Source organism: Lethenteron reissneri, chromosome 10, assembly GCF_015708825.2.
Source record: "Lethenteron reissneri isolate LAM-NWPU_2019-01 chromosome 10, ASM1570882v1, whole genome shotgun sequence".
In the NCBI taxonomy this organism is placed as follows: domain Eukaryota; kingdom Metazoa; phylum Chordata; class Hyperoartia; order Petromyzontiformes; family Petromyzontidae; genus Lethenteron; species Lethenteron reissneri.
The window spans coordinates 3,733,322-3,745,137 of NC_083788.1; the positions used below are offsets into that span (position 1 = coordinate 3,733,322).

The window sequence follows — 11,816 nt, forward strand, 5'->3', positions numbered from 1 at the left end:
TCGTGACTTGGCGGCGCGCCCCGCTCGTCCCGCACGCCGCCGTACCTGTGCGCTGCGGCGCCTCGGGCTCCCCGGCAACCCGCCCCCCCGCGGCCCCCCCCCCCCGCGGTCCCTCCCCCCGCGGGCCCCCCCCCCCGCGGCCGGCACCCCCGGGCTGGTGATGCCGCAGAAGCGGTGTGCCGGCGAGGCGGCCCCGGCCGACAGGGGCCCGGCCGGGGGCCGCACGTCCACGCTGCGGTAGACCACCAGGCGGCCGTCGGCCGCCGTGCCGTTAGTCAGCCTCCACAGGGGCTGGCGGGGGGGGGGGGGGGAGGGAGACGGGAAACATTGTGATGAAGGTGGTGGGGTGTTGGTGGCGGTGGTGATGATGGTGGTGGCGGTGGTGGTGATAGTGACATCAACGGTGGTGACGATGGTGTTGGTGGCGGTGTTGGTGGTGGCGGTGGTGTTGGTGGCGGTGGTGATGATGGTGGTGGCGGTGGTGGTGATAGTGACATCAACGGTGGTGACGATGGTTGAGCCATGGGGATCTCCATGCGGTACTTGTGGAGTTGGCCGATTATGGTGACGATGGTGGTGGTGACGATGGTGACGATGGTGGTGACGATGGTGGTGGAGACGATGGTGACGATGATGGTGGTGACGATGGTGACGATGGTGGTGGTGACGATGGTGACGATGGTGGTGACGATGGTGACGATGGTGGTGGTGACGATGATGACGATGGCGGTGGTGACGATGGTGATGATGGCGGTGGTGACGATGGTGACGATGGTGGTGACGATGGTGACGATGGTGGTGGTGACGATGGTGGTGGTGACGATGGTGATGATGGCGGCGCTGGTGAATGATGAGCACCTCCATGTAGCACTCGTGAAATTGACGGATGATCGTGACGATCGTGACGATGGTGACGATGGTGGCAACGATGGTAGCGACTGATGATCACCTCCACAAGGTATTCTTGGGCCTTGGCTGATGATTGCGACGATGGTGATGATGATGGTGGTGACGATGGTGACAATGGTGATTATGGTCGTGATGATGGTCATGATGATGGTGATGATGATGATGGTGATGATGATGATGATGGTAATGATGATGATGGTAATGATGATGATGGTAATGATGATGATGGTGGTGATGATGGTGGTGATGATGATGGTGGTGATGATGGTGATGATGATGATGATAATGGTAATGATGATGATGGTAATGATGATGATGGTGGTGATGATGATGGTGGTGATGGTGGTGGTGACGATGATGATGGTGATGATAACGATGATGATGGTGGTGATGATGATGGTGGTGATGATGATGATGATGTTGATGGTGGTGTTGATGGTGGTGACGATGGTGATGATGATGTTGATCACCTCCACGTGGTATTCTTGGCCTTGGCTGATGATCCGCGCTGTGAAATCATCGTGGTCCAAGTGAGCCTGTACTCGTGAACCTTGCTCACCTGTTCATCACCGCATCATCGCCACATCACAAACATCAACACATCACATCGTCGCATTAACACAACACATCACCACATCACGCATTACATGAACACCAACTACATTAACACATCCCAAACAAATCAATAGATTTAGAAGCGTTGCAGGTTGACTGACGTGTCAGCAAAGGTCGCAAACGGGTTTTGATTCCTTACCCGTACCCGGCCGCACCAGGGTCGCAAACGAGTACCCGATACCCGTACCCTACCCGTACCTGTACCCTACTCGGCCGGGTACGGGTAGGGTACGAGTATCGGGTACCTGATTGCGACCTCTGGGATGAAGCCATGTTGCAGGCGCGGGTGGGTTGATTCTAGGAACTTGAATTGTGAGAAGAGACAAGACGTTGGGAATGAGTGACAAACGGTGACTCACCAGTGACTCACGGCCTACCCGTACCCGTACCCGGCCACACCAGGGTCGCAAATGGGTACGGGTAGCCGGGTATTGGGTAGGGTACGGGTATCGGGTACCCGGTTGCGACCTCTGCGTGCCAGGCTAGGTGCAGGAGGTTACGGGACAAACCCGGGCGTTGTTGACCCAGGTTAACTGACCGAGACGACTGCCAGAAGCTCCACTTGTGCCGCCTGCCAGCGGCGTCAGGGGGCGGGGGGCGGGGGGGGATGGGGGGGCATGGGGGGGGGGGCCCCCCACCACTCTCACCGAGCACGGATCCGCTGTAGAAGGAGTGCGTGTCGACGGGGATGCTCCTCACGCGGCCGCCCTCCCCCCACAACTCGGCACGGAACGTCGGCGTGAAGAGCGCGCCGTTGGGAATCAACAGGAGACGGAAATCCCTGCGGGACGCACAGAGACAAAGATCCCCCGTATAGCCTTTCACAGACTCTTGGGGCAAGTGATGTTAGCGAGCACCCATGAAGGACGGCACTGCGGCACACGAGGGGGTGGGTGGCCAGCACCACGCCCGGCCGCCTTTGGCTCCCCAGTGGGGATGTTTGCACACCGCACCGGGTACTCATTTGAAGCCGAGTCGACCTAGGGGAGGCTCTGTATCCGGTTCAGATAATCGTCACCGGTGTTGGCCATGAGCGGGAATCGAACCTGGGTCGCCAGGTTCGTAGCGCAGCACGCTAACCACTGCAGTACCGTTCCCACCATGACACACACACACACGCACACACACAGGCACAAAGACAAAGACCCCCGTGTAAAGCCTCAATGGACCGTTTGGGGCAAGTGCTGTATACGTCCAGGCCCAACGTTATTCTAGATTTAATACATCATTTCTATATTTATTAAACAGCTTATCAGCAAGCTAGCGTGCCACATGCTCAAGCAGGAAACCCGTGTTCCTCTTTAACACGTGCCCAGAAGAAGCTGCATAACCACCCGGCGTTTAACGATTTCCAAGTTTGGCTTCAACTTTCCGACGGACGGCTGCAGGGCCCCGCCCTTGTTCCCGTTTCGCCGTCGTTCACGCGACCACCAGCAGCAGCCCCTTGGGATGAGGGCCCCACCACACCAAGTGGTTATCTGAGCGTATATCGCTACGCTGGTCAGTAGCCGTAAGGTGGGAGGGGGGGGGGGGGGGAGTGCCGGTGGGGGCGGTGGGCAGCGTGAGGAGGAAGGAGTGGGCAGCTGTGACCCTAAGTTGACCTCGAGTTGTGCGCTCGCCTCCACTCCACCGTGCGTCATCCTGCCGGTCACCGTGCGCTGTCCGACGGCCGCGTCGCACGAGCACAAACAAGACGTGCGTGCGTGCGTGCGTGCGCGCGGTGGTGTAGCGGCAGGCAAGGCTGCGTTGGCTGGGTCATGTCGCCCGCATGCCCAGCCACCGCATGCCTAAACACCTTTTGTTCGGCCGGATCGAGGGGGCTAAACGGGCGCGGCACGGGCTAAGGAAGAGATGGAGTGATGGGTGAGTGGGTGAGTGAGTGGGTGAGTGGGTGAGTGTGTGGCTGAGTGTGACACGGGCTAGAGAAGAGATGGAGTGATGGGTGAGTGGGTGAGTGAGTGGGTGAGTGGGTGAGTGTGTGGCTGAGTGTGACACGGGCTAAGGAAGAGATGGAGTGATGGGTGAGTGGGTGAGTGAGTGGGTGAGTGGGTGAGTGTGTGGGTGAGTGTGTGACACGGCATAGAGAAGAGATGGAGTGATGTGGTACAGGAGGACGTGGAGCTGAGTGGACTTGCCGATGACCGGTACCAGCGGTGTCAAGATCGGCCTCTGTGGAGGAGGCTCGTGAAGGACGCTACTGGGCAGTTGGAGGCAGTCGCCCTCCAACAACAACGGAGGGCGGAGGAGCGACGCTCACAACAATGAGCGGAGTGCCGGGTGGCTAAAGCACAGCAAGTTGGTACAGTAGGGGGCACAGGTGGTGCATCAGCCAGTGATTTCAGTCAATCAACACATGGCACCTGGGTCTGCCCCGTGACCTCCTGCCAGCGGGCGTTCGACACTTCACGTGGCTTCAACGTGCACCTAGCCTGGCACAAGCGCCATGGTGACGTCACCGCCACTTACTGGCGAATGACGGTTGTTGTTGTTGTTGTTGTTTAAACGTACAACATGCTGCGCTACGAACCCAGTGACCCGGGTTCGATTTCAGCTCACGAACACCGGTGGGCCTCGCCTAGGTCGACTCAGCCTCGATTGAGTACCTGGTGCGGTGTGTAAACATCGCCACTGGGGAGACAAAGGCGGCCGGGCGTGGTGCTGGCCACCCACCCACCAAACTCGTGTGCCGTGCCGGCCTTCACAGGTGCTACTCGCCAACAGCACTTGCCCCAAAAGTCTATTAAAGGCTATACGGGGGATCTTTGTTTGTGTGGTGTTTGCGGGGAACAGTGGTGCAGTGGTTAGCATGCTGTGCTACAAACCGGTGAGCCAAGTTCGATTCCTGTTCACGTCCAACACCGGTTCAGACAAGAGTCACCGATGTTGCTGCTTGTGAGTGGGAATCGCCCGTGGGTCGCTAGGCTCGTCGCACAGGACGATCAATCGGTGCACCAACAGTCTAAACCACCCACACAAACTCTCTACACACGCACACACTACACACTCTCTGCACACAGACACACACACACACTCACTCTCTGCACACACACACTCACTCTCTGCACACACACACACACACTCACTCTCTGCACACACACACACTCACTCTCTGCACACACACACACACTCACTCTCTGCAACACACACACACACACTCGCTCTCTGCACACACACACACACTCGCTCTCTGCACACACACACACACACTCACTCTCTGCACACACACACTCACTCTCTGCACACACACACACACACTCACTCTCTGCACACGCACACACACTCACTCCCTGCACACACACACACACTCACTCTCTGCACACACACACACTCACTCTCTGCACACACACACACTCACTCTCTGCACACACACACTCACTCTCTGCACACACACACTCACTCTCTGCACACACACACACACTCACTATCTGCACACACACACTCACTCTCTGCACACACACACACACTCTCTGCACACACACACACACTCACTATCTGCACACACACACTCACTCTCTGCACACACACACACACTCACTCTCTGCACACAAACACTCGCTCTCTGCACACACACACACACACCCACTCTCTGCAACACACACACACACTCACTCTCTGCACACACACACACACACTCTCTGCACACACACACACACTCACTCTCTGCACACACACACACACTCACTATCTGCACACACACACACTCTCACTCTCTGCACACACCACACACACTCACTCTCTGCAACACACACACACACACACTCACTCTCTGCACACACGCACACACACTCTCTGCACACACACACACTCACTCTCTGCACACACACACACACTCACTCTCTGCAACACACACACACACACTCACTCTCTGCACACACACACACACACTCTATGCACACACACACACTCTATGCACACACACACACTCACTCTCTGCACACACACACACACTCACTATCTGCACACACACACACACTCACTCTCTGCACACACACACACACACTCACTCTCTGCAACACACACACACACACTCACTCTCTGCACACACACACACACTCACTCTCTGCACACACACACACACACACACTCTCTGCACACACACACACACACACTCACTCTCTGCACACACACACACACACTCACTCTCTGCACACACACTCACTCTCTGCAACACACACACACTCGCTCTCTGCACACACACACACTCACTCTCTGCAACACACACACCCTCACTATCTGCACACACACACTCACTCTCTGCACACACACACTCACTCTCTGCACACACACACTCACTCTCTGCACACACACACTCACTATCTGCACACACACACTGTCTGCACAGACACAGACACACACTCTCTCCGCACAGACACACACACTCACTCTCTGCACACACACACACACTCACTATCTGCACACACACACTCACTCACTCTCTGCACACACACACACACTCACTCTCTGCACACACACACACTCACTCTCTGCACACACACACACACTCACTCTCTGCACACACAGACACACACTCACTCTCTGCACACACAGACACACACTCACTCTCTGCACAAACACACTCACTCTCTGCACACACACTCACTCTCTGCACACACAGACACACACACACTATCTGCACACACACTCACTCTCTGCACAGACACAGACACACAACTCTCTCCGCACACAACACACACGGACTCACTCTCTGCACACACACACTCACTCTACACAACACACTCACTATCTGCACACACACACTCAATCTCTGCACACACACTCTCTGCACACACACACACTCACTCTCTGCACACACACACACACACTCACTCTCTGCACACACACACTCACTCTCTGCACACACACACACACTCACTCTCTGCACACACACACACACACTCACTATCTGCACACACACACACACACACTCACTCTCTGAACACACACACACTCACTCTCTGCACACACACACACACTCTCTGCACACACACACACACACACTCACTCTCTGCACACACACACACACACTCACTCTCTGCACACACACACACTCACTCTCTGCACACACGCACACTCACTCTCTGCACACACACACACACTCACTCTCTGCACACACACACATTCACACTCTGCACACACACAGACACACACTGACTCTCTGCACACACACACACACACTCACTCTCTGCACACACACACACTCACTCTCTGCACACACACTCACTCTCCTGCACACACACACACACACTCACTATCTGCACCACACACACACACTCACTCTCTGAACACACACACACTCACTCTCTGCACACACACACACACTCTCTGCACACACACACACACACACTCACTCTCTGCACACACACACACACACTCACTCTCTGCACACACACACACTCACTCTCTGCACACACGCACACTCACTCTCTGCACACACACACACACTCACTCTCTGCACACACACACACATTCACACTCTGCACACACACAGACACACACTGACTCTCTGCACACACACACACTCACTCACTCTCTGCACACACACACACTCACTCTCTGCACACACACACACACTCACTCTCTGCACACACACACACACACTCACTATCTGCACACACACACACACACACTCACTCTCTGAACACACACACACTCACTCTCTGCACACACACACACACTCTCTGCACACACACACACACACACTCACTCTCTGCACAACACACACCACACACTCACTCTCTGCACACACACACACTCACTCTCTGCACACACGCACACTCACTCTCTGCACACACACACACACTCACTCTCTGCACACACACACACATTCACACTCTGCACACACACAGACACACACTGACTCTCTGCACACACACACACTCACTCTCTGCACACACACACACTCTCTGCACACACAGCGAGGCCCTGGGCTTACCTGTCGAGGGCCGAAAACGTGAGGGACCTCTCGAGGGAAGCGGGAGCCCCCAGGGCGCGGCGGGAAACGGAGTGGGTGAGCTCCCCCAGCGACAGCACGCTGTAGTGGAGCAGCATGCGCGACAGGTCCTGCTCTACGCACGCCACAGCAGCACCAACAGCACCACCGTCGTTAGCGTCGTCGTCGTCGTTAACACAAGTAGCGCTGTCATCAACAATGCTGTCACCATTATCGCCACCTCCGCTCTCCCATTGATATGTTTCGTGGCTTCTACATACTATTAACATTCTCTCCCTTTGTGAATGCTACCCCCTACCCCCTCCCTTTGATGCTGCTAATCCTGCATAATGCACGGGCATAATATGACTTTGAAACCCCCCCGCCCACCTCCTACGCATTTCACAAGTAGTACTAATCCCATATCTGCATTTCCCATAAATATGCTAAATTCCTCTTGATATGTAAATTATTTTGTCAAGGCGCTCTTCTTCCACCTCCAACCCAGCTTATATATATGCTCCAAGCTTGGCGGTGTTTCATTCTTCACCTGAAGACGGCTGCTTGCGTTGTGGCCGAAACGTCGTGAGAATTATTTTATTTTTATTATTTTATTACTTCCCTTCTACGTGACTTTACCGAAAGAACCAAGAAGAACAACATCATCACTTTCACCGTCATGATCGTCGTCATTGATACCAGTAGCGCCATCCTCAACAACACCGTCACCATTATCATCATCATCACCACCACCATCATCATCACGATCGTCATCAACGACATCACCACCACCATCATCATCGTCGTCATTAACACCAGTACCGCCATCTTCAACAACACCGTCACCATTATCATCATCATCAACATCACCATCATCATCATCACGATCGTCATCAACGACATCACCACCATCATCATCGTCGTCATTGATACCAGTACCGCCATCCTCAACAACACCGTCACCATTATCACATCAACAACATCACCACCATCATCATCACGATCGTCATCAACGACATCACCACCACCATCATCATCGTCGTCATTAACACCAGTACCGCCATCTTCAACAACACCGTCACCATTATCACATCATCAATTCACCATTAACATCATCACAATTACCACCTACAACACCGAAGTCAAACATACCCCACACATAACCTACACCTTCAGTAAAGTCCGTAGTTAGAAATTCAATCAAATAAAACAAATCACGACGTTTCGATTGCACACAAGCAATCTTCATCGGGTGGGAAACCCACAGCAAGAAGAATTTGCTCAAGTGCTGTTAGGGAGCATCAATGAAGGCCGAATGGCACAGAAGGAGGTGGGTGACAACTGTTGTTGTTCGTGAGCAGTGGTTAGCACAGTGCGCTAACCACTTGCACCACCACTCCCCAAAGACAAAGATCCCCACTATAGCCTTAACAGACTGTTGGGGAAAGTGCTGTTAGCGAGCACCTATGAAGGCGGCACTGCACAACGAAGGAGTGGGTGGCCAGCACCACGCACCGACCACCTTTGTCTCCCCAGTGGGGATGTTTACACATTACACCAGGTACTACATTTGAGGCTGAGTCGACCTACAACGCCGATCACCCACCATCACCACAATACACATAACGACATCGCCATGCACCGACCTACAGATAATGATATCATCATCATCATCATCATCCACCGCATCCGCCTCAAATAAATCGGTTTACAGAAGTGTGAACAACAACAACGATCTGAACGTGTCTACAGATGCGACTGCACCTCCACCACCACCATCATCATCTATGTGAGTCTGTGGGTCTCTACATGAGACCACACCACGAGCTGAACAACTGTGAAATCTATGCGGCTCTATGAATCCCCGTGTGAGTATGTAGGACTGCATGCGAGTCTGTGGGTCTCTACGCTGGTCCGTGAGTCACTCGGTGAGACCACACACGAGCTGAACCACTGTGAAATCTATGCGGCTCTATGAATCCCAGTGTGAGTATGTGGGACTCCATGCGAGTCTGTGGGTCTTCTACGCGAGTCCGTGAGTCACTCGGTGAGACCAGCAACGAGCTGAACCACTGTGAAATCTATGCGGCTCTATGAATCCCAGTGGAGTATGTGGGACTGCATGCGAGTCTGTGGGTCTCTACGCGAGTCCGTGAGTCACTCGGTGAGACCACACACGAGCTGAACCACTGTGAAATCTATGCGGCTCTATGAATCCCAGTGTGAGCATGTGGGACTGCATGCGAGTCTGTGGGTCTCTACGTGAAGTCCGTGAGTCACTCGGTGAGACCACACACGAGCTGAACCACTGTGAATCTATGCGGCTCTATGAATCCCAGTGTGAGTATGTGGGACTGCATGCGAGTCTTTGGGTCTCTACGCGAGTCCGTGAGTCACTCGGTGAGACCACACACGAGCTGAACCACTGTGAAATCTATGCGGCTCTACGAATCCCAGTGTGAGCATGTGGGACTCCATGCGAGTCTGTGGGTCTCTACGCGAGTCCGTGAGTCACTCGGTGAGACCACACACTAGCTGAACCACTGTGAAATCTATGCGGCTCTATGAATCCCAGTGTGAGTATGTGGGACTGCATGCGAGTCTGTGGGTCTCTACGCGAGTCCGTGAGTCACTCGGTGAGACCACACACGAGCTGAACCACTGTGAAATCTATGCGGCTCTATGAATCCCAGTGTGAGCATGTGGGCTGCATGCGAGTCTGTGGGTCTCTACGTGAGTCCGTGAGTCACTCGGTGAGACCACACACAGAACCACTGTGAAATCTATGCGGCTCTATGAATCCCAGTGTGAGTATGTGGGACTGCATGCGAGTCTTTGGGTCTCTACGCGAGTCCGTGAGTCACTCGGTGAGACCACACACGAGCTGAACCACTGTGAAATCTATGCGGCTCTACGAATCCCAGTGTAGCATGTGGGACTCCATGCGAGTCTGTGGGTCTCTACGCGAGTCCGTGAGTCACTCGGTGAGACCACACACTAGCTGAACCACTGTGAAATCTATGCGGCTCTATGAATCCCAGTGTGAGTATGTGGGACTGCATGCGAGTCTGTGGGTCTCTACGCGAGTCCGTGAGTCACTCGGTGAGACCACACACGAGCTGAACCACTGTGAAATCGATGCGGCTCTATGAATCCCCGTGTGAGTATGTGCGCATGCGAGTCTTGGGTCTCTACGCGAGTCCGTGAGTCACTCGGTGAGACCACACACGAGCTGAACCACTGTGAAATCTATGCGGCTCTATGAATCCAGTGTGAGTATGTGGGACTCCATGCGAGTCTGTGGGTCTCTACGCGAGTCCGTGAGTCACTCGGTGAGACCACACACGAGCTGAACCACTGTGAAATCTATTGCGGCCTCTATGAATCCCAGTGTGAGAATGGTGGGACTGCATGCGAGTCGTGGGTCTCTACGCGAGTCCGTGAGTCACTCGGTGAACCACACACGAGCGAACCATGTGAAATCTATGGCGGGCTCTATGAATCCCAGTGTGAGTATGTGGGACTCCATGCGAGTCTGTGGGTCTCTACGCGAGTCGTGAGTCACTCGGTGAGACCACACACGATCTGAACCACTGTGAAATCTATGCGGCTCTATGAATCCCAGTGTGAGTATGTGGGACCTGCATGCGAGTCTGTGGGTCTCTACGCGAGTCCGTGAGTCACTCGGTGAGACCACACAACGAGCTGAACCACTGTGAAAGTCTATGCGGCTCTACGAATCCCAGTGGAGCATGTGGGACTCCATGCGAGTCTGTGGGTCTCTACTCGAAGTCCGTGAGTCACTCGGTGAGACCACACACGAGCTGAACCACTGGTGAAATCTAAGCGGCTCTATGATCCCAGTGTGAGTATTGGGGACTGCATGCGAGTCTGTGGGGTCTCTACGATGAGTCCGTGAGTCACTCGGTGAGACCACACACGAGCTGAACCACTGTGAAATCTATGCGGCTCTATGAATCCCAGTGTGAGTATGTGGGACTGCATGCGAGTCTGTGGGTCTCTACGCGAGTCCGTGAGGTCACTCGGTGAGACCACACACGAGCTGAACCACTGTGAAATCCTATGCGGCCTATGAATCCCAGTGTGAGTATGTGGGACTCCATGCGAGTCTTTGGGTCTCTACGCGAGTCCGTGCGTCCTCGGTGAGACCACACACGAGCTGAACCACTGTGAAATCTACGCGGCTCTATGAATCCCAGTGTGAGTATATGGGACTCCATGCGAGTCTGTGGGTCTCTACGCGAGTCCGTGAGTCACTCGGTGAGACCACACACGAGCTGAACCACTGTGAAATCTATGCGGCTCTACGAATCCCCGTGTGAGTATGTGGGACTGCATGCGA

At 54.4% G+C, this 11,816-nt stretch overlaps 1 protein-coding gene across 1 annotated transcript in view; it reads right to left on the minus strand.

Annotated features, from left to right (window-relative positions):
- The window catches only part of LOC133340852 (disintegrin and metalloproteinase domain-containing protein 17-like), a 38,031-nt gene extending 37,771 nt beyond the window's left edge, over positions 1 to 260 (minus strand). The window contains exon 1 of the mRNA XM_061549289.1: positions 46 to 260. The gene's annotated coding sequence lies outside the window, so the exon portion shown is untranslated. The remainder of the gene's footprint in view (positions 1 to 45) is intronic.
- Between the last annotated feature and the right edge of the window lie 11,556 nt (positions 261 to 11,816).